General features: G+C 37.9%; 2 long non-coding RNA genes across 7 annotated transcripts in view; one reads left to right on the top strand and one right to left on the bottom strand.

Moving 5' to 3' along the window:
- LOC142039576 (uncharacterized) overlaps positions 1-24,686 on the top strand; it is an 86,346-nt gene that overhangs the window by 22,975 nt on the left and 38,685 nt on the right. For 2 of the 5 annotated variants that reach the window (XR_012652943.1, XR_012652946.1), the window contains exons 7-8: positions 10,489-10,640; positions 22,117-22,206. This is a non-coding gene — a long non-coding RNA (uncharacterized LOC142039576). Of the gene's footprint in view, positions 1-2,448; positions 2,709-5,873; positions 5,966-10,488; positions 10,641-22,116; positions 22,207-24,686 lie in introns of those variants that run through there. The other 3 variants (XR_012652942.1, XR_012652944.1, XR_012652945.1) reach the window with 2 other exon arrangements.
- The window catches only part of LOC142039577 (uncharacterized), a 47,840-nt gene that overhangs the window by 20,169 nt on the left and 2,985 nt on the right, over positions 1-24,686 (bottom strand). Inside the window, exons 1-2 of one of the 2 annotated variants that reach the window (XR_012652949.1) lie at positions 6,076-7,103; positions 127-176 (exon numbers count right to left, since the gene is read on the bottom strand). This is a non-coding gene — a long non-coding RNA (uncharacterized LOC142039577). Of the gene's footprint in view, positions 1-126; positions 177-6,075; positions 7,104-24,686 lie in introns of those variants that run through there. The other variant, XR_012652948.1, reaches the window with a different exon arrangement.

Consider the following 24,686-nt stretch of genomic DNA (forward strand, 5'->3'; position numbering starts at 1 on the left):
TTGTGCAAAACCTAATTGTAATAATGCTGAAACTGAAAATCAAAACTGCTAATTAATCATTATTCAACAGGACTAGGCAAAGTCAATTCATAACCAAATGTAGCTGTAGAACAACGGATTACTTACATTGGCTTTCATTGCAGGTTAGACATCAGTGTGTGGATTTCACCCATAAGCTGTAATAAAGTAAAATAAATCAGGAAATTGGCAAAAAAAAGTTTAATTCAGTGATTTGTTCATTTATGTGCTTACTTACTGCATGATTCCCCTGAGTCTATATGGTATTATAGCAGGGAAATGATAAATGATGCACTTTTTAAACTGAGCACTACTTTTTTAACTAGTATTTGCATAGTGACTATAACTGGTCTTCATGAATTACTGTGCTAAAAACTTGTTTATTTTTAAATACAGAGATGGGGACCTCCCATTTTCTTACATTCACTTGGTGGTATGCATAAAACACTTTAACTGTCCACCTGAGCAACACTTCAGTGTCACTGAGCCCTGAGCTGATTGTACAGCAGAGTACCATCCCTTCCCAAACTGCCCCATTGCTGACTGGGGACAGAAAGAGTGGAAATGGGTGTAGCAGGGAGAGGCCTTATGGTGCCAATTCACAAATAATTTTGGAGTGGTAACATCTACTTTTTGGAAGGTAGTGTATTAATTTCCGCAGAGAGAGAGAGAGAGAGAGGAGAGAGAGGTCTGCATAAGAATTACACTATAAATTTCTGTGTGATAGGGTTCCCTTTCCTGTGCGGTGTCTGTGTCACTGGGCAGCGGTTTTTAAGGGTACCCAGTGAAGATACAAATGTTGAAAAACTGAGATAGCTGTACTCTTCATGTTCATTCTAAGAGGAAAACTAAATTAAATGCAGATACAACTTTTAGAAGTTCTAAATATGAGACTTCATGCTGTATTTTATAATTAGCCCTTACTGTTAACATTGTTTTGCATTAGTGTTACAGTATTTTGTGTTACATGACTCCATAATTGTTTAGATCATATAAATTCTTCAGTGCAAAATCGCATTTCAAGTGGACCAATATTTAGATTTTAAAGATATCTTTTTAATTACATTGTAACTGACAACTCTGTGTTGTCCTCATGTAATAGGCAGTATCAGGATGACTGTATTCTGAAGTAGTCATTAGTGGCAGACCATTGTATGCATAGGTTTCCAAGGAAGTATGAACTGCACAGTCCCAGGATTATGTCTCTCAGACTTTCTGTACTCGTAAGAAAGTGCAGACGGTGAACTGTCTCTTTGGTCTATATCCCAGCCCCCCGATCAGTGCCCGTTCCCATCCTCTTCTCTGGTTGTTTAGACTTTGGTCCTGCAGTTCTGTAAGAGAGGAGTCTTCTTTTTGCATCTGGGCTGGCAAGCTGGTGAAGGTGGTATGAACGAGGCTGTCCCCGCAGACCTGCTCCACACTGAAGCTTCCTGCACAGAGACTGGGCTGTACACCAACTTTAAAACCCGCCCTTCACCCATGACTCTTGTGTTTAATTACAGTTCTTTTAAAATAACCATTACAATGTAAGCGTCCGTGACTATGAGATAGGATTTCAGCATTTTTTTACAACAGTATTTACTGTATTGAGTAACAAATTACTAAACTATCAGCAGTGCCATTTTAAGCATCAGTTAAATGTGATATTTCCTGAATCAGGTCTTAATGTTGGCAATATAGAATCCCAGTGATGTCAAGCTTTTATTTTTACTTACAGCAGATAAACTTAAAGCCCCAGTAGTACATAATTAGTCCTACTAGAAAAGCAAACTTTCTTTTATTTGGGTCAGACTTCATTTTTGTTCTCAGTATAGTGAACACGAGTAATGTTCAGTAATAAAAATTATGCGGCACAAAGCTAATACATGTTCTGTACAGATGAAAGTCATTAGTTAATTTTCTTTGTTCAGAGTAAAGGAAGTTGAAAATGTGCTGTTTCTCGTATTATTTTAATCCAAACGTTGTTATCCGTAAGTATTCATCTTAAAGATAGGCTGCTAGGTTCACAAATACCTAGTGAACTTGACCAAATGAATTACATCTCGAGTAGGTGATTCAGAGTCTCAGATTCAGACCTTAGGACGGGATGAATCGCCCTCTGGAGGTGCCCGTTTCAGTCTGCTGACTTCACGGGAAGCCTGCTTTGAACTGACTAGCTCAAACTAAAAGTTCAGTGAGTGGCCTGTCACCTTAAGAGAGGAATAACTGAGCATTTCATACCATACTAGGTCTTTTCTGTAGACATCTCTCTTTTTCAGAATGGCTGCCTTATTCCTCACCTTTTCTGTCAGTGTTCTTGTACTGTTTCTAAAATGAATAAGCACAACTGTTACTGTTGCTGTTGCCTGTGTATTTTTTCTTGTCCTTTTCGATCTTGTTATCTTATCTTTCCCTGTTGTTTTTCTTTCTTTTTTTCCTGACTTTTTTTAGCTACCATCTCTTCTTCTGAAGCTTTTCACTTGCTACCTCTCTGACCATCCTACCTTCCATGTTGAGAGTATTGCCCTAACTTCTGATGTGGAAGATTGCTGACCCTGATACCATTTGATTTGATGCTGATACCAGTATTTTCTGTGAGAGATAGTACTGTAGTGAAGACAGAAAAAGAAGAATATGGCACCCATGGATTTTTTTATGGTTTTTAAAAGTCAAGAAGTATTGTTCTTCTGCCTTGATAGAAAATGTGCTGGCTTCCCAATGTACTTGTAATTTAAAGATGTTTGTAGAAATGTAAAATCAAATGTGAAAAACATAAAATCCATATTAAAGACATTTAAATTTAACAAAATATAGCATTAGTCTTTATTTTTAAAATTGAGTCCTACATGGCTCACTTGCAAAAAGTGGGAGAGATTTAAAAAGTTGTATACTGGTAAAGTCTGACTTCTTAAAAGGTGATATTATTTTCTTCTCCCCTATGGTAATATTTTCTTGATTTATACCTATTAAAGATCTCCCCTTCTCTTGAGTTATCTGTCTTCTCCCTTTTTTTGTTCCTTTTGTTAACCTAAGTTTCCTGTTCCTTTCTGCACTGGACTGTCCTAACTCTTTTGGTTCAATACCAATCCATTTTTCTTTCATGTGTGCATCCATTTGCCTAAAATGTTGCCTTAAGCATGATCATATATATTCAAGAATATATTTGCTTCTAAACACTGGATGGATCTGCTATTTTAGGAGTTCCAGTAAACCAGATGAGAAACGTAACAATTCAGTGACAGCATTTTAAGTTTTTTATGACATATGTGCCTTTATAGGATCAAAGTACCTTGCCTCCTACATCAATGGAATAATAATTATGGACAGAGATAAACATTCCTGTACAAATACAGACTTGTGGTACTTGTTCAGTATAGGAATGCTAACTTAAAAAGAGCATCTGAATTAAAGCAAACATCCTGCATTTGTAAATGGTATGGCAAAAGTTAACAGATTTCATTTGCAGATGAAGAGAAATGGTAATGGGAAGAGTGCTTTGTATTGATAGTAACAGAAGCAGTTAAAGTTTAAAAAAAAGAAAAGACATCTAGAAGACATACATCCATAAAGTCAGGAGAGTTTTTGCAATTCATGTTTTGTTATAGCAGAAATAGTAAATAAAATTTTCAGGGGGGTAGATACCTACATATTTTATTATCTATACTAAATGTTCTTTAGATAATCTGAATTCTTTGGATTGCAATAAAAGGAATGAATGCCAAGTACATGAGAAAACATAAATAGTGAAGTTCAGAACTTTTCGGTTTAGATGTGTAAAGTATGATTCTGAAACCTCTTCTGATACTTAGAGTAATTTGCAATAACAGTAATAATAGCAACTTATTAGAAAATGCTTGGAGGTGCGGCTGAGAATGTAATTTATGGTGCCTAAAAGTTTTTAACTAGAGTAGTTATAAGCAAGACTTTGTATAATTTTGAGCCCATTAAAAAAGCACCACCTTTGCCAGATTCATTTACTGAGCATGAGGATGACATTACAGACAGGGATTAGAAAGCAGAGGAAATTGGGAATCTCTAAACCAGTTACACTGATGATGATTTTTGGTGTTGTACAGTAGTAGCAGTAAGTATTTTGTTAGAATGAATCAACTGTAACTAATTTTGTAAAAATGAACTATATGAAAATTATCCACAGAAAAAGAAAGAAAGAAAGAATATTAGAAAGTATGTAAAACCCGTTAGGATTTTCTGGGGTATATCCTCAAATGGCATAAATTGGCATGCATAAAGTGAAGTCACCACTGCTTATTGAAGAGTTGTCCTTTCTATTGACTATATAATACAATACAGATCCTGAAATAGTCCCTTACTTAATACTTGTATTCATTTTACAGTAGAGTGGTTATGGAATAAGGTCTTACTCATCATGAGAAATAATACAATTCTAACAATGGCATATTATTGTTAGAAGGAAGTACATCAAACTGACTTGCATTAGCATAGTTTTAGAAAATGACTTTGGTTTTGAGAGTACTGTATTGATATCGCTTGTTAAGTTACAAAACTATCGCTTTTTTAATAATACTACTAATCTAAAATTTTGAGTTGTAGTTTGAAGTTAAAATTATTTTTACACTCAAGTTTATGTATTTTTGATTTGCAATTTTTGGGTGATAATGTCTCAGTAAAAAAAAAAACAGTTAAAATGTCTCTCTTTTTAATGTATGAAGAACAGTGAGGAAAGCATAGCTGAAAATACTAACAAAACAGGAAAGATTTTTCAGCAAATGAGTAAGTGTAACCATAGGGAAACACTTGCAAGAGGAGAATAAAGTTGAGTGAATATTGCTACATTGAGATGTGAAAACATACTTCATCTATAAAGTCCTGCAGGAAATAATAATGAAAAAATAGGTCTTTCTGTTCATAAACACAGCTTAGGTACACATGGTCTTATGAGGTGCAGTACCACTACAAATTCCATGAAATGTTCTTTGATCGCATTACAAACAAGTCTGGCTAAGACATAAATAGAATGTAACTATCTGTTGCTATATAAGGAAGATAAGGTGAGGGAAGCATAATTTATAAAACAACCACCCAGCTTGCAGATCCTGCAATTCACGTGGCTGGCAGACACAGAAATAATTTCACAAATGAAAATGGAAGAAGCAAAATCCATGAAGATTGTGTTGAAGGTTTGTTTCATTTGACTTTTCTAGGATTATGAGGATCTCTACGATTATGAGAGATATATACACACACACATATTATATGTATATTATACATACATATATTGATACATATGGAAATAAATGTGTGAAAAGCTGTGAAAGAGGAATTTGAGTTACGTGCAAGAAATGTTTCAAAATAAGCTACAGGAGGATATTATTTTTATAGTATTTAAAACAACTGGAAGAAGTAAGGAGAGTTAATTCAGTCCTGGATCTGATAGCGATCAGAAAAAAGAAAAGATACTAGATCTAAAATGAAGACCTTATGAATGTACAATACTTCTGGTTTAGTAAAGAGACCAGAAAAAGGGTAAACATATTGTGAAAATCACTGACAGAAATTTAAAGAGTTTGAAGAGTAATAGCAGAAAGCTGGTTCAGAAACAACATTGCAATAAACTAAGAGCAAGATTCTGCTGTAAATAAATGTTTAGTGAAGTATAAAGTAGGGGAAAAGAAAACGGAACTGGAAATGGGAACTTTAAGCTTGCCATCACGCAACGATACAATAAAAAGGAAAGCAAGCTCAGGCCATGTGACGCTATCTGAGAAAGCCTAATTATCCGCTTAGTATAGTTTTGCTAATATGATCTGAAAGTATGTGAAACTTTTAAAGTAACACTAGAAAGCAGATTTTTTCAAATTTCTTCAACTTTTCATTTTTCTCTTTGTTTCCAATAGAGTAATACTGAATAAAAGGAAATCGGAGACCACTGTCTACCAATCAGATCATTTATTTGAAAAGATAGTTGAAGAGACAGCAAACAAAAATGGTAATTGAAAATATAGAAAAGTATCTGAAAATATGAAGCGGTCCAGATTCTGCACCCCTGTTCTGCCCACTGGAGGTAGCCCAAGGTACCCAAAATCCATTCCTACTCACAGGCTGAGAATTCGTCCGCCGTGGGGAAGTCACGGTCAGCCTAACGCTGGTCTGTCCCTCTCCCATGCCAACAGCTCTCCTCCATTGCACGGGTTTGGTCATGGGAGCGTAAGAAGCTATGCCCGCCCTCCACCAATTTTCAGCTGCACTTAATTTCTTAGATGACATCTGTACTAGAAAACAGAATGGACCACAGCCCAGTCAAGGGTCGGTAGCAAATTACAGCTCGCATTCACCTGGCTAACCCGTCTGCTCTCCCGAAGCAGGGTAGCCTCGTTCCTATCGCCCGCTAAGAATAGTCCCTAACCCATGCTGTTCCCCAAACCTTGCCCTGTCTTACCTGAGTGCTTGTTGGCCTGACCAAAAGCATGCCAAAGAGCATGCTAACGGTTAAATGGCACGGATTATCGCACGGTAGAGCTCAAGCACGTGCCTGGGCCCTCCCTCTTCAGCTCAGTTACACGGATGTAACCTTATGAACGACATCCAGTTGGCAATAATTACAGCTGTCCTAGCCTGTTCTAAATTAAAATCACAATGGCATGAAAACCAATAATCTATAGGTATCTTTCAGACTACCGTTTTGTGAACAGAAATGTCAATGAATGTATAAACTTGGATGTAATGTGTGATTTAATGAAAAGGAAAGAAAGTGTAGAACATCTGATAAATCAGTAAATGAAGAAAGTCAGAGGAGGACAATAAAAGACAAAACAGTACTTATCTGATGTGGAAGTATTTTTAAATGGAAACTGGAAAGGCAGTTTGACAAGTGAATATTCTTTTCGAAATAAGCAAGGTTAGAATAAAGAAGTTGGTATATGACCATTTGGGTAAACAGATTTAGTTCATTACTAAAATGCAGTTTGGGTCCCACCTATGTGGACCTCCTTGCAGGATAAAAGCCTGAAATACAATGCATTTGCTTATGGTGTTTTATTCTGAGACTTTTGAGAAGGACCTGATGCTGAAGTGGGCACACTTCAATATAAAATAGTGACCTCATCGTGCACATGATGGCATAAGTGCTTTACTGAATATTTATACAGATGTCAAAAAGGGATTTGCAATAATATCTTGGGATTAACATAATCTCTGTATTACTTGGACAGTTTTCCAGTATGTGATGTAATTACTATGAGGTTCCAGGTCATATTTTGACCTAGTGAGGTCACTGGTTATTTTCATGATCATTTCTAATTTTACAGGTTGTAGAAAACTATGTGCAGGATGCACAAAAAGGGGAAATATAATTACATTCGTAGACTACTTTGTGACCTGTGATTAACTGCTTAAGTCTGAAGATAGAAAATAAAAAGGGAAGGGAAAATGTGGCAAGTCAGACACTGTTAGAACATAATGCGTGAGCATTCAGTTGAATACTGCCCTTTAAGTTACTCAGAGGTAAAGAGAGGCAATAAACTGCTCAAATAAAAACTATATGCAGATTCTGAAAGGGGGTCAGCTCCTCTGGTGAGTGCTGAGGACAGAAAGAACATAAATAAATTGAACAAAATTTTAGGATGCTATAGATCAAAGGAAGACGGCCAGAAGTTGAGAAGGAAGGTTGGGAGTAGGTGTTTGGAAACAATTCTTAGTAGGAAATTATTCTTAATGGAACACTGGGAAGCAAATAGACCATCATAACAACTATTCAGCAATAAATTTGCCTGTAGATTAAGTACTTGGAGAAGCAGTCCTGCAGAAGTGCAGGCAGCTTTTCTGGAGGAACTAACTGGCTATTCTGGCTTTACTGTATTGCCATCAACCGTATGTGCAACACAGTGGGGAACTACATTGGGAAAAATCCCTTCTGTAGTAGGAATGTACGATTCTGTACCTTCAGCTTGCTTTGGCTGCAGTAGAGTTATGTTCTTGCAAATAACAGAAATGTATTCTTGCAAATTATAGAAACTATGTTAAAAAAGGCAAGATAATATAAATGAAAAATATAAGAAGGTAGAATTATATACACATAGATGGAGAAAAACATAAAGCAAATCTGTCACATATATTACATATCTAGCTGAAAAAAAAAGTGTTCATTCTTATAATGACCTTGTAATTTTGAAATGCAAATGCATTATATAAAATTATAATATTAGGATCCCCTTGAGCATAGTTTTAGAAAATGACATGAAACAACCAAACAAAATATTTGAAGTTGTCCAGTTCTCTCTGAATACATTACATATTCTAAACCTCACGCCTGAACTGCCGGAACTGGTAGTTCCCGTTTTGAGGAAAAAAGTCATTTTAAGGCCTCTATGAAAAGAGATTCTGAAAAATGTTATGGCAGATAATGCAGGTACGACTGTCTGCTAGAGAAGTGTTCATAAACTGCTTCTCTCTTCATTGCGAATACATTCTGTGCCCATTGCCCCTGCTTAACGAATCACTTGTTGGGGATTTGCCTCTCTGTGTTTCCCGAGGAAGTCGGGGGACGTAGTTTTTAGGAGCTGCTGGATGCTAAGTTGGAGTATGGCAAGGAGGAGATGACTACATCAGGATTTTGGCTGAAGGGTAGAGGAATTGTAAAAAGGCTTTTCCGGCGATGGGGAATGGGTGGCTCTGAGCAGGAGTGTAATGCTGCTGGGAGCCCTTAAGCCTAATTACTCATTTAGTATATTGAGAGCACACCTAGCTATCGTGAGATTTGGGTGTTTTGCAGATGGATAGATTAACTAGATTACAAAGAACAACTACTAAATTTCAGGAATTCATTATGAAAGTACCCTATGAATAAACTGTATGAATATTAAAAAGCAAAACCAAACCGTAGAAACCACTTCTTAGAAGAACTTTCATATGCGACTGTGGTATAGTTACATAGTCTGTGCAAGTGAAGTAGAGCAAAGAGGCAGAAAATCTGGGCTAGATGTCATAAACCACTGCCCAGTTTTTACACTTTTGCTTTTTTTATTTTCCTCTTTCCAAGGAAATAATTTGGAGATTCCTGGGGTAAATGATCTCTGGTTAAAAAAAAGGTAAAGAGACTAGATTCTCTAAAGGCAGGCATTTGGAAATAAATGTGAAGACAGCCAGCCACTGCAGCATTTAGAGCACTTCTTTGATCTGCTGTTCTCTTACATCTTTTGTTTTACTTCTCTTGGTCCAGAATAGTTCTGCTTTATTCAGACAAAACTCACTGAAAACAATGCAGAACATGACATACTTTGACCACAAACTAATAACTGTGTAATCATCAAAAAGAGACTCCATAGTATACTTCAACTAGCACTGTCCTTCTACCTCCATTTCAGCAGACATTCTCTATTTTGAGACAACAGAGAGAGATAAAGGCTTTGAGTCAGATGTTCATTCTATTATGCTTGATTCTCAAAGAAAACTAGATTTATGCCTGCCTGCCCATCCATCTATCTGTCTACTTATTTATTAAGAATATTATACTTCTTATTTTAGCTGTTAAATGTAAAAGTTGTAGTATTCCTAAGTAGAAGGTATACAAAATCCCTGTTTTATCCAGTTCTTTGAAGAAAAGGAAAAAAATAAGAACAAGTGACTTAGTCTACATTCAAAGAAAATTAAGTGGTGTTACTGATTTCCAAAAAAGTCACTGAAGAGATGGACAGATGTATTTTGTTTCAAGGGTCTGTGGGGCCTGCTGCCCACGAATTCCAAATAACATTGATACTACCTAGTCTGACAGATGAAGCAAAATCAAAGAATGCTCATGCAAAATGGCCAGAATAAAAGTTATGAATAAAACTGTTGTATCTCTGTGTTAAAATAAAGTCTGGAAAAGGAAAATTATTTTGATTTCCAGGTAAAGGAGAATCCATAGGAGAGCACATGAGTGAAAAGGTTTTTGGAATGCAAGATGTATAAGCATGTTTCAAAAGAGTTGCATTTGTTTAATCTAGAGAAGACTGGGGAAAATAATCTGACATCTGAAGATTATTGTGAAGAAGATGGTCATCAATTGTCTTTTGTACCCAGTTGGGGAAGGACAAGAAAAAATTATCTTAGTTTACAGTAAAGAAGAACAGGCTACATATTTGGAAAATCCTTCTAAGTACAAGAAGTTAAAGTTATGTTAAATACAGTTAAAGACTGGAACCAGGTTACCTGGCGATGCTGGAGCATCTTCCTCACAGGCAATTTAGAACAGATTAGACAAAAAGTTTCTGTCATCACAATGCTCTTACATCTATCTTCTTTCATAATTGTTGGCCCCACTCAATAAATAATGTGGACTATAAAGAAGTAATTTGAAAAATAAATTCAGAATGTGGAGATGAAATTGGATAGTCTGAACATGATAAATCATCAGAAATGCAGGTATCTTTTTTTTGTCAATAGGTGTATGGTTGTATTTTGTATGCCTTTTTGTATTTCAATTTTCACATCTTTTAATTTTAAAGTTCATATACATATAATTTCTCTTTACAGATCATCGATAAGGATAAAGCATTTTAGCTGTTCATGCAAGCAGTACTATTACTCTGCTTCCGCTACTCGATCCTCCGGGCAGGAATCTGGTATCAGCATTGTCAAGACCCTTTTTCCTTGGCTTCTAATTCTATCTAGCACATGCTCTTCAGGTATGTATAGCTTTGTAAATATTACGGGGAAATAGTGTGCATTCAAAACACATGTAGTTTCTTTTAAGTCACATACAGATAACTAGAGTTTATTGTTTGACAGAATAGCTGAAAAAGTCTGATTCCTAAACAAAACCAGAACTTTGGTGATGAATTTTACTTTCCGTGGTTAACAGTCTATTTTTACTGTGATAAGTAAAGCCTGTTAGTAATAAAAATGCAACCTAGTATCTATGCTGTGATAATGGAACCCTAAAGTGAAATTAGTTGGTGATATTAGAAAGTATCACTTCTATTTCTGCTCCAAACCTCAAGATATTTTATTTTCTTGTACTCAAAAACAACATTAGAGGAAGTGTATGGTTCATGTTACCGACATTCATGGCCTTGATTATAATGTGAATCATTTGTGTATATGCTTTTGTTAGAGCATAAAATATGTAACATAAGAGAGCAAGGATATTGAAGGCATGAGGATCATTTGCCTATTCAGAATACGAACAGAATTCAGTCTATTCAGAATACTGGCTAGCATGTCTGTTCTTTCTAAGAAATTCAATTTGCAGGCTGATGAGAAAACCATTTATATTTATTACTGTGATAATCTGTTAGCTGCTTAAGGACTTACGTGTTCATATCAAACAATAATTAAAGTCTTCAAATTAAAGTGTTTATCTTCCAGTGGTTTTTCTTTTATTGGGTCTGTGACAGGAAGGGCTGTGAACATTTGGAAATGGACATTTTATTGTACCTTCTTCCCTCAAATTGTGTTAGAAACGTTTCAATTATTAGAAGCAGCTGTATTAAAAATGTGAATAGTGTACAGAGAATCAAGTGGCTTTCACTCAGTTAACCTCCCAGAGAGGAAGATTTAAGTAAGAGAAGTAGCACCCCTTCACTTCTGTAGCTTGCTCTGTCTTGTTGTTGTGATATGGAACCAAGGGGTTTCAGTATAACGTTTCTGTTCCGTACTGCACTTGAATCATCTAGATTTACCTGGCTTTGGTTTATGTTAGTTTTTTTTTTAAAGTAGGAGAATCTACTTGTGCTATTTGAGAATTAACTTAGAAAGAGACCACCAAAGTCTTAAAACCTTTATAATACAAGCCAGTCTGGAGAAAGATTGTTGTCAACTTGAATGGAATTATTCAGGAATATGAATCACATACCACTGCACCTTTATATTAATACAGTTTATAGAGAAGAAAAACAGTATAGGTCAGAGCAGCTTTTGGAGGAACATGTCTAGGAAATAACTTTAGAATGTTTAACTCACACTTTTTTACAAGGATAGGAAAATATAATTCCTGGATAGAAGTGAAATACTGCTTTAAAAAGGCCTCTGAAAGTTGAGTGACTTGACTTTTCATGAAACTCAAAGAAGTAGCTTATGATCCAAGATGTTTTGTGAAGAGCGAATCATAGTTCTAAATTGTGAGATGCCTTAATGACTTGAACAAATTGAGAAAAATGAAAGCACTCCTAAGGCTCCTTTTACTTACAATTGAAATCTAAGGTTGACTGGTTTTACTTTTCAGAACTTGCTTTTCAACACATATATTAATTTAATAATTTTTGTAATTGAACATTCACATTTATATTTATAGTTTGAAGTTATAAAATGCAAACTATATTTTCAGCTTTCCCATTTAATATTTTATCTAACAGTTTAGAAATAATTTTTGCTGACTAAAGAAAATATTTACTTAAGCAGAGGGGATTTATTATGATGAGAAATTTAGTTTTCCTGCATCTCTTCAGAGGCCCAATGCAGCTACTACAGAAATCAGCCCCCAGCAAGGTGCCTGTGTCTATTTTGGGTAGTATGATACTCAGAAAAATGTAGAGCTAATAATATAGAAGGACCTACCCCCATTTTCAAAGGTGCCAGTGAATTTATCATTTAATAATTTTGAAAATATTACTTACAGATTAAATAAGGACATTTGGAAACAGTAAGAATAGTGAAAGGGTGGTTAGGAAGAAAAAGAGTATATGCAGTTTGATTAAGTGAGGTAAACAACCATGTACGAGGAAACTGGAATGATATTTATTTAAGTTGGCAGGAGAATGTATAATTGGAGGTGGAATTGGGAAAACATGGTGTGCAGTTATTCTGAGTTATTCTATTTTAGCAGATGTAATAATGTTTTAAAGTGGTGGTAATCCCCTTATTTAACATAGCTGCAACTGGACTGGACAAAGTAGTAGAAACTGTACTTCAGAAACACAATCTTATGGTTGGATATAGGTTGGAAAGTGTGTTAGCCTTTAAGAGTGCAGAAGTTTTCTGGCCTATTTTGAGAAACAAGTAAGAAAATGTCAGAATTCAGAAAATATTCTCTGTGGAGTGCTAGAAAGTGTATTTGCATGTAGTTTTGGGCTCTCCAAACTAGTATTGTGATGTGCAGTGACAGTATAAAGAGATGGCTGCTTTCTTAATGCAGTTTGTGTGTGTGTTAATTCATATAGCCCAGTTTGCCATCTACGTTGGCCAAAGCACAGAGAGTTAACTCATCTGGGATGCTTTTGGCTGCTGCTTTGAGTGGTTGTGTAGTTGGATTTTGTTGCTGGTGTGTATGTGTCCCATGAGTGCAAGGACAAAATATATGGACAATTTGAGGAGTCCATTAGATAGTATCAGCAGACTACTACTTGAAGCACCCTCATGTCCACTCTCCTCAGGGCGTTAAATAGCAATGTGAGTACAAACATTCATCAGTTCATTATTTCCATCGTACCACAGAGATGGAAATAATGCAGTGTATGGACTGTGTGATTCATTTAACATTATATGTAATAGTATAATTAATTTCATGCAGTAAATTAAGTCTCCTTATGACCATTAGCAAAATACAGTTTGAGTTAACGTACTAGATATATCTCTTCATATATGGATAAAGGAGTCCTAAGTTACTGGGGTTTAAGATTTTCTCTAGGGTGATTCTTCAGAGAGCAACACATCCCATAGTAACATTTCTTTTTTCCAAGAGGAAACATACAGCAGGGGAGGGAGGGAGAAGACTTCCCTTGCACAGAAATCTATTTATTTCTGAATTCCACAAGTAAAGCTATAGTTATGATTTAAGACAGTGTCTGTTATTCAGTGACCTAAAAGCTGTGATTCTGAGCTTCTGGGACATATCCGTTACCAGGGTCCGCTTGTATTGGCAGGGAAGGCTGATGGAGCCAAGAGGAGCATGATTCCCCACACAGGTTGCTGCCCAAGCACCCAGCAAGGGATCAAAGATTCATCAGCAATATGGCGTGTCTTTGATTCGTGTATTTTAAAGTCCAGGGCCTGAAAAGACCTATTTATTACTTGCATGCTCCCTGCAGGGACCTTGATAGTGACTGGCTTTGTGTTGAATGCCTTCTGTATTTATAGCCCCGATAGCAGTGACTGTATTTTCAGTACTGTGTTGTACATAGCACTGCGTGACTTGCTGGTCTTATGGCTCTTCTCTCTCTTACTCTCTAGCAAGCTATCTGGCTTATTAGAAACAATAAACACCAGAAATAGATTCCCTTCTACAACTGACTGCAGAAGCAACTGTACCATTACAAATCGGTGACAGAGCCTTCTGTATCTACAACTTCACAGAAAGGGTGAGGGGGCTAGCGGTTCAGTGTCAACTATCAGTGCCTCAGCACTTTCATTTGCTATTTCAAATTCAGACTGGAGTAGTATCTGTAATCTCCTAACCAATCACTAATCCTCAGGGATTTTGAACTGCCAGTCTGCAAGATGTCTATTTTTACACAGGGGTCTGTGCAGCAGAGAAAAGATATTAGATTCCTCATAGGAACACTGGACTACATTAGAGTGCTGCCCTTCAGTCTTTCTCCTGAACCAAGCAGGAATTTCCTATCGGTTTTCTGTTCCCCCTGCCTCCTCCCTGAAAAAGTAGCCGTCATCACAGCCTGTCTCTGAAGATGAAGGACTGAAGAGTAGTACCGCGACAGGTGATGGATTCAGTTCACACAGGTCTAAAACTATGTGATCAATAGTGCTCAGAGTTCCAAAAACAGCAACGTGGATTTGAAACACTTGGTTATGGTTTTGCTGCTACACATTGTAGTAGCAACAGCTTTTTACTTCCTGGAGGAGAGATCCTAGACAGTAACAGGTCAATTAAATCAGCTTCTAGGTCATCTTTTAAGATGAGTGAAAACATCTCGGCATTTATAGTCTCTCAGAAAACATTCTGTACTTTATCTGTGTTGTGCACAAAGTTGACTGAAACCACCCCCTTGCAACTACCTGGTACATGCTGCATCAGATGTCTACGGTACACAGAGAAGTTCTCTCCTCATAAAACTCCAAACAAACGATACTTGGTACAGTGTCATCTTCATACTTTAATGTACCAAGGGTCTGGGTGACAGACAGGTCTGTTCAGAGAGAGGGATTTGCTCACATTCAAAATCTCTGTGATGCTCAGGGGATGCTTTGTCTCCGTGTAAACATCTCAGAGTCAGGACCCTCTGCCTTGAATAAAAAGTACATTCGGTTTTGTTTTTCAGGGACATACCAAGCAAGTGCCGATAGTCAATGTGATAATTAATTGTATGTTTTGTCAACAAGCCAGTGAGGGGCAAGACCATCTTCAGGAACTTCTGTGTGACATATGGCTCTGCATTAAGCCAGTCAGAACCAGGCAACGCTTGGGGTTAGAGCTGGTCACGTTAGAGGCTCTGAGCCTTTCTCCTTCAGCATATCTCACCGTCGTAGCGGGGAGTCAACAGCAATGACCTGTCTTCCAGAGTTACGTTTGTCAAATGGGGACTCCTAAACGTGTGCTTGTCCACAACAGACATGAATAGGTGTCCTGTTCTAACTACAGGGATGCTGAGAGCTCTTGAAATAATGTTTTGTTTACCTCTTTAGTAACATGGGGTTTGTATGCCTTTTTTTTTTTAACCTTTCTTTGTGTCTTGTGAAACTTTCAGTACAGTCTTTTTACCTGCTTAGCCAAACATGCTCTTCCGAAATAATAACCAGATCCTGCAGCCAAACCCAGTATGATTATAGCAGATTGACTGGGCGTTGCCTAGGTGAAATCTGCTGACAGAAACTATTTTGCAACAGATCATTTTGTGTCAAATAGAGTCACTTTAACTAGAGTTACTCACAAACCTAAATGAAAAGACTTTCTGTTTGAGTATCCTAGCATCGTCAGTCTCCCTTAACCTCTTCTACTTCAGTAGTACGGGACTGTTTAATAGCTTTGACACTAACTGGAGTTGACATAATTTCTCTAGAAGTGCATTTTGCTGCAATAGCTGCTTATCTTCGTCTGTACAGGGATACAGTGTACCTTACCTTGTAGTAAGGTTTTTGAAAGGCCTTTGTTTATATTTTTACCTAAGAACGGAGACCTGTCTTACCTATTTGTACAACTTTTTACTAATAGAAACTGGGCTTTCCTGTCTGTCTGAGAAATATTCCTGTGCCTTGTAAAACACATAGCAGGGAAAATGGGAGCATACTGCATGGGTTATGAATCTCCTGCTGAAATAATAGGAAAGTCTCACAAGCTTCTGCTGTTTTAGTTATGATGTTAACTGTGCCCACTTACGGTCTACTGCCAAACTCTAGAAACAATGCCCTCCTCCTTTAGAGGAAGCTTGAACTACTTCATCTTTGGTTTTCTACTTCAGTTTTTAGATAAAGTTTACATTGGTTCCTTGAGCTTTAGTTCTTAGCAAGTAATTTTCTTAGAACGGGGCTGATTTCTGTGGGTTGGCAAATTCTCTTCTCTTCATTTCCACTCCCTACTATTCTTTTAGATTCTGCTTGCAGAAAGACCAGCAGGGTTTTAAGAGCACAATATGCATGACTGCATCTTTTCCTCTAATGCATCTTCCCTAACAGTGGGAAAGAATGGCTCTCTCAGAATGTGCTCATCTAAGCTTCCAGTTCCCCAGGATCTTGGAAGGACTTCTGTGCAATAGCAGCTTCAGCATCTGCCACAGATAGCAGGCAAACTGGTGGTTGATTGGCAGAGCTAAGAAGAAATAGATTTCCAGCACAGGGGCAATGGACTCTTCTTCAGAGACTTTAATTACAGCACCCCTCTAACACTTCAAAACAGCAATAAATGTTTTAAAATCACCCATGAAAAGGATGGAGAGGGATCGACTTTTCACCTTCTCCATCAGTAAAAAAGGAGGGTGCATCAGATGAAGCTGGCAGTAGGCAGGCTCAAAGCAAATAATACCATAAATTATATTGTTTTATATGTTCATGGGTAATATACTCATGCCATTCTTTGCCTAAAGACAGTATGGATGAAAGAAGTTCACATGGATCTCAGGAGAGACTGCACAAGACCTTGGAAGAGAGATGTAGTAAAGGTCACTGACTAGACAAACCACATCAGGCTCAGGAAACCCCCCCGAGCTAAAACAAAGTTGGATGCTGGAACCCATGGGCATTATCAGATGTGCTTGTCCTGGTCCTGCTGTTCTCCGAGAGAGTACCTGGGTAAGAATTGGCTCATGCCTGCTGTTGGAGATAGGTAAATGGGCCAAGTGCATGACTGGCCTGAACCAGTCTAACCTCTCTTGTATTCTTAAAATAAGGTTTATTTATGAATCTTGGCCTACTCGCAGTCTTGGCAAAAATGAAACAAAAATAATTTCAGGACCTTCCCCTCTTTAAATTCAACCAACTAGAGCCAACCTTAGTCAGTCATTCTCATTCTTTTTACTGCACTGTCAGCTTTGCTAACTACATAGTCTGTGGTATGTCAAAGATTTTATGACATATGTTAATGAAATGCCTCCACCTAACCTCTTTTCCCTCACTTCATCATGCCCTTACGTAAACCAAAATTCATTAATCTTTATCTTTTTAGAAACTTGTTGTTACCACTGTAATTTTGAGCAGTGACTTTTCTTGTTCCTTATGCTGGCATTCAGATTCTCTCTACTACAGAGAGGAAATCTTTGAGCCCACCAAAGAAAAGCACAAGAAAATTAATAGAAAATCCATGGGATAGTGTTGTTTACATCACAGTAATTTGGGAGGAGGAATTTCATTCCGATCCTTGTTAAGTGAATAAGTCAAATCCACAAATCTGTAATGCCAAATCTATAAGTCATGTTCCAAAATTCAGCAAGCCAGGATCACAACCTTTGGACATTCTCAGAAATAACTTTCCTTCTCCTTCTTTCAACCTGGGGAGTTATCCTGACAGTAGGTTTATCCTCCTAAGTCACTTAGCAAGGACAAGGAAATTCAATGGGAAGTCTCTATATTTAGCAGAGATTAAGGTGGTCAATGCTTACGTTCAGTTCCCTGGTTAGCTTAGAGTCTTTCCAATTTTCAGTACATAGGCATAGATGAACGCAGCTAGAGCTTGAGGAGGAGGGGAATAGGAAGGGATGGAGGTACACGGGAGGATCTAGAGCCTTTCATAGCACCCTTTCACCCTCTGCCTCCTGCTGCTGGTAAATCTGCACCTGAAGAGCCAGTGCTTAAAAAAAAAAAAAAGCCTCTCCTGTTTGGCTTTTTACTTTTAACACCTCAGGTGTTGAGCAAATGAAGGCAAACCTCTGTGCCAGGGCTCTGTCTCTTTAACTTTGTATGTACACCAGCAGGCACAGTAGGAACCCGTTCTGTTTTGAACATACTATAGCATAAATGGCTGATAAATCAGAAAGGAAGGAATCCACATTTTCTATTACTCCTGTGGCCTCCTGGAGTGATTAATATGTTTAATGAGTTCTATATGGATGCTTTATTTAAATTAAATGTTTCTTTTTTAACAAGACCACTTAAAATTAAGTATGGAAGTAGGGCAGCTGGTATTAAGGTTAAATTTACTATAGTATTTTAAAATAACACAATAAAAATACTATGCAACACATTTTTTGATGCCAGAGTTTTAGAGAAAGTCAAACCACTGAAGGGGTGGAAGTCACTGGCAGAGCAGTTGGACCTATAACCTACAGAATGCTGAACCTGCTTCCAATAGCTTTTTTTTTTCTCTTTTAATGTACTCATCTACTTTATAATAATGACTAGTATGTTCAAAATTGAAAAAATCCACTGGGAGATGAAAAAGCAGGCAATTCCATTTTTTCTCATCGGGTCCATGAATAAAAACTGTTACGAGGATGAGATGTACTTGTACTAAAGTCTTGATGGTGGTGCTGACCAGAAACAATCACTTCAGTTCACCAACTAGCAGTGATTAGTCCTTGTTGAATAAATCAGCTTTCAGTGCAGTATGTTCTGATAATTTTTTTTTCTTACATGTTATGTACATCTACGGTTATTTAATTTAACTGATGAAAAATGAAGTGCTCTTTTGCTACATTTTAATTGAATTCCATTTTCCATCTACACACAGTTTACGAACTGTAATTGGAAGGCTGAATCATGTGGTAAAGAAAAGCCATTAAATTTTCTATCGTAAAATGTAAAACTTGAAGAATCAGAGGTTAGTTATATAGATGATTAAATAAAGATTGTACAGGCATGAAATAACAATCTGGATAGCAAAAAGAACCATTATTTTGTAAAGAGAGTATATTTTGTTGAATAAGGGCCTTTAAAATGAAAAAAAAAAAAAAAAAAGCAAATGTAAAACCAGATCAAAATAGACCGCGTAAGACAAGGTCTTTCTCTTTTCTGTTTTCAAAGGTAGCTAGAATTGATAATTGGACTCAGAGACGCAAACCAAGCCACCCAGCCAGCCGGTAACACACGCTTGTAGTTCTGGGTCCTAAACAAACACAATATGGGCCTTGCAAGTGCTTTAGAAAGCCCTGGCTAATAATCAGTTGTCCAGGAGTCCCCTCTGACCTGCGCCGGCCCTCCTTCGCCTTGGAACAAAACCCCGGCAGCCGCTGCTGGTACGAGCCATGGTGGTGCAGAAGCCGCAGCCCTCGCCGCTGCCTCTGCCTCCCCTGGTCGCTCCCTGCGCGCAGCGAGGGAAACCTGCCTCCGCAACCTGGGGTCAGAGCAAATTAAAGCAAGCTGGGCAGCTGAGTTACCGGGACCTGCCTCAGAATAAGGTAGAAGGAGATGACCTGGGGTTAGAGGACCCTGACTATCAAGTGTGTTGCCTTGACAGATAGTAATTGCTTGACAATTGCTCTAGGCTTGGAAAACATATGTTATCGTGTTCATGCTGTATCCACTGATAGAGATTGTTTTCATTACACATACTGGATATTTCTAACTCCACGGAACCTACTGATGTGTGAAAACATAGATAAGTTCAAACCAGAGGTCTCCAACTTGAAAGTCTGGAACTTGAGAGTCTCTCCTTTGTTCGAGTTACTCCTTTTGGCTAGCGGATGTCTGTCTTTAACTCGAGAATCGGTCTATGTCCAGCATCTACAGTGGTCTTTGAAATGCCTTTTTTTTTTTTTTTTTGAATGGTGTCTTTGTTAGGGCTGGAGAAGTTTCAATGAAAGAATATCTCGGTTTTGTGCTTGCTGAAGGCTATCGTATTAATTATCTCCTTGTACAGGTTTCAGCATTAAGGTTGTTGGACACATTAAAGAGCAGTCCCCCCTCACAGCTCGGTGTTTAAGGCGCGTGCAGAAGTTCAGCATTGATTACATGTTTTATACTCTGTAAGAACTTAAATTTTTTGGTCTGTACTGTAACAGAACTTCCTTTTGACCTACTGTCTACAGTTACTGTTTCTTCCCCATTCAGCAAAAGTTTTAGTGATAATATAAGCATAAGCCTCTTTCAGTTGAAAAAGATTTTATTTTCTTTGAAAAAAGTACTCCTTTTTCTGAAAAGCTGCTGAGTCTCTCCCTGAAATAATCTTATCTTTTTATGGTTTTCCTTATACCTTAACACGTGTCTGCTTAAGCACTGAGAAACTTCTCAGTGCAAGAAAGGCTGTAGAAAGATGTAAAAGATGATAGGAAATTTTGGCGGGGGGGGATATAGATTGCTAAAATAAAAAAAGGGAATGGGAGGCAGCATGCGATGTATAGCACTTGTATGGGCTCAAGTGTTTCAAGAGGTGTATGCTTGCTGTATTAAAGCAAAGGGGGCAGGAGTCTGTCAGGGGTCAGTACATGGTCACTCATGACCTCAGGGCCATAGAGAGGTAGAGTCCTTCTGACATGATTTGCAAGAGAATGTGTGGGCTTTGATTCATTCATTTACACAGCATCAGAAATTAAATAGGATGCTGCTTTCTTACTTGGTGAAGACTTCAGTCATCCAGCTCAGCATCTTCCATTAAACTTCTTATCTTTCCCTCCATTTTCGTGTGCCTCTTGCGTACTTCCAGCAGGCTCTCCCTCTAGAATGATGAATCTTAACGCATGTGAAAAGGGCAGTTTTGCTACTACTTGTGAATTTGTTGTCATATGACACAACCTGTCATTATTTTAATTCTTGCTTTCAAATGAAATGTCTGCCAGTCTGTATGCTGAAATTGTGTATTACTAACAACAACGACAGTAATACCTAGATGTAATACACAGCTTTTTATCTATAGATCTCAACCTGGAATGAGACTTTGTTCCTTTTAAAACTCACAGCACTGAGGTAGAAGCGGCTGAGGCAAGATTAAACCCCATTTATAGCTTCTCACCACTGGGTCGCTTGACTGATGATACCATAATGCTAGAGCTCTTCCAGCACCAGCGTGCTCCTGACTCACAGCCCAGCATCTGTGCAGAGCTTTGTGCAAATTCTCCCACCGCACCCAAAACTTCCCCTTTTCCAACAGGAGGAGGCTTGTGGCTTCCTTCCACAATTCCTACAGAAGGATCCTTCCCTGGGGTGAGATACGAGGCTTTCAGGGCCCTTTCCCAGTCAGGTCTTCGTATCTCATTTGAAGAGTGTGGGAGACTGGTGAGGATTTTGATCACTGTCATTTTTGGTTCTTTTATGTGGAGGTAGGATACAACATAAGAACTCCTTTAAGGGAGATCTTCCTAGCTGGATTAGGTTTTTGACATTCAGGAGGCACTGCTGAATTCTGGAGGCACCTTGCCTCTGGAACTATGACTTCTGTATTTTGAGAAGACAAATACACGGGTGAGCAAAATGTTGCTGAACACGTACTTCAGACCTTGGGTTGGTTTAGACTTTTTATAACCTTACTATATGTAGCCTTGGGACATCCTGTAAGCATTATTTTGTCTCTTAGATTCAGGGAGAGGGAGGACAGTTTTAATTGTCCCCCTCTTAGAATCGAAAAGCCATTGGCGAAATTCTGAGTTGGGGACAGGATTACGGCCCTTGTTTGAACTCCCACTCCAAACCTTGGCCAAAACACCATCCATCTTCCACCTCGATACGGATTTAACATCGGCTGTATGATTAAACTTGAAATGTCTGTAGGAACAGTAACTAGCAGTCTGCGCTCAGATGGTGGGATGAAAGAGAGAGCAATTATATTCTTTAAGGTGTTAATCCAGTTTATTTAAGCATGTTCAGGAAATGATGGCAAGTCACCTGATCTCTTGTGTCATTTATTTACAGGTCTACTTTACCTGTAGTGCTGAGCTATCGCGATAGTTTGTTTTTTACGACTTGCGGCAAGCATGAAGCTTTCAAAACCCTGTGTCAAAGGTAAGTTAGTTCAATAATACTCTTATTTGTATATGCCCCTGAAAACACCGTACATTTACAGGGGAAGTTTTCATCACTTAATTGAAGGCTCAGCTCTGGCGATAAGTCACAGTCCTGAGTGAAGGATGTTGAGAAGCAGTGTGTGCTCCCGCAGGGAGCTCAGAGAGAGATTTTCTCCCCGTGCTCCCCAATACACTGAGGAAGCGTGTGTCCTGCACCAGCTCTTAAAATAGTGCAGCCTCATCCTTTCCTTACAGCTCGCAGGGCAGGGGTGGGGAGCAAAGGTGAAAGGATAGTAGCCCAGATCCTCCTTCCCATTTTGGGTCTGGTTTTCCCTGCTGAGTGAAGAGAGCATTAATTGTGCATGACCATTATGGGAAAGGACCCTTTGCTCTCAGCCTTCGCGGTTCTTCTGACATAGGCCAGGTTTAATCTAGTCTGTGTGAGGAGAAACTAAGTACCCTTACAGGGTTATAATGAGCTTCTCCCTCATTTTAATTTTCCCTCAGTGGTATGTAAATCATTGCTTGTAAGGGATAAAAATCCAAAGGAGTTACGAAACTGAAGTGATTGCACTAATGTGGAGCTCCTTCTAGTTAGTCTACAGTGTTCTTTGCATTGTTTAGTGTTGTAAAACTAAAATGAAATAAACTCTGGATCGAAGGAGACTATCTAATATTTCTCTAACCAACTAATAAAACTGACAAAATGAAGTAGATTACTAAAGAAATCTTTACAGGCAAGGATAGACAATGTGCAAGTCAGGAAATGGGTTTGTTGGAGTTTCACATGTGGGTAGGGATTTAAAAGTTATCCAGATATAGTAGTTCACAGATTTAACTTGGAAAGACTACCAAAATTAATATTTAGTCAGTAGTTGTGACAGCCAATCAGTACACTGTCATACAGTGGAATCTTTGTGAAATTTATTATTTTATAAGAAAGGATGTTCATGCACATACCACGTTCAGGCAGAAGCAAGGATACTGAGAGTCCTGAAAAGTTACAGTGGTTTCGATATTCTGTTTTGCCAGCTAGTGTTGCCTAGTTTCCGGTGTATTTATTTTTTACTTCTTTGTGCAGTCTAAAGAGCATATTTCTCATCTGATGAACAACTACTGATTTCCTGATTTCCATTCTTCTTTTACAAAAGATCTATTTGTAGCTGTAATCCACGCTGAGAGCACTTTTAGTCGGTGCGAGGTGTATCTTGTGTACACCTTCGGTACACATTTTAAAGTAATGCCCTGATGAGCTAATATCATCTATACATATGTAGTATTCAGACTGTTAAGTGTACACGCAGAAAATATTCATGACAACTACTACAGTACTTTAAAATATTCTGGAAGATATATTACTTTTTATGAAGCATTAATGCCAAACTTGGAAAACAATACTTCTCATTTCCAGACACTAGAAATGAAACCTACGTAAAGGTTTCTCCAAGAACGCTATCTCTCTTCAGTTAGAGGGGTCATGCCATCACTGGCTAGCTGCTGGAAGGAAGAGAGAGTTTTCTTTTCTTTCCCACTTTCCATAAAACACCAGTTACTATAAAAGGATAGCTGGAGCTGTGCTGCTTTCTTCCTGTGCCTCGGGCTCCATTTTTAAAAACTTTTTTTCTCCCCCTGTGTCTTATCTATTGTGAATAACTACTGCACTTTCCTGCTGTTAATAGTTTTGTCATACGGCTGCAACAATATAAAATGGACATTTTGGATAACTTAAGAGCTGGGTACAGGCTTCGAAAAAGCAGTAACTGGACTTGCAGTCTTGTTAGTTATGCATGGCTGCTGCTTGTTAAAGTGCTACTGTGCAAAAGCTGAAACACTGGAACTGCTTGCTTGCAGAACCAGGAAGACTATGCCGTCTGTATTGGTTGAATTTCCAAACCCAAGTTAGTGAGAAACTTTGCAACTGAAAAGATAGAAATGAGTTTAGAGTTTTAAATGAAAGCTGTAGAAATTCATAGCACAGGCCTTTATGGTCACTGGAGAAAACGGCTTGTTATCATTAGGAATTACGAGGCTGCATTTTTTTAAACAAGCTGGGGGGTGAAGTACAGAATTACGGTACAAAAAAATGAGAAAGTATCAGACACCAAATGGTACAGTCAGAATGGTCACAGATACAATACTACAGCAGAAGTTGACTGATAATCTTTTTCAAGTGTGAAAAGGGAAAGGAGTGGTCATTCAGATAATCGTATGCTAAATTACTCATGTATGTAATTCGGGTAATCAAAGGAAAAGCAGGCTTAGATAAATTAATAATAAACAAGCCTTATTTTTATAAAACCGAGAAAAATATTATCTTGATCTTGCAGACCTAAAAAGTCTTTGTACTGTAACATAAAATTAAGTAAAAACTGCATTCTGTATGTATTAGAATGCAGGTTTCAGCCTCCCAGTGAGTTAATACAGTTTCACTTTTCTTTGTACTCTAGTAACCCAACTCTAGTCTCCAGTGCTTTTTGA

The sequence above is a fragment of the Buteo buteo genome, chromosome 14 (genome assembly GCF_964188355.1).
Source record: "Buteo buteo chromosome 14, bButBut1.hap1.1, whole genome shotgun sequence".
Taxonomy (NCBI): Eukaryota; Metazoa; Chordata; class Aves; order Accipitriformes; family Accipitridae; genus Buteo; species Buteo buteo.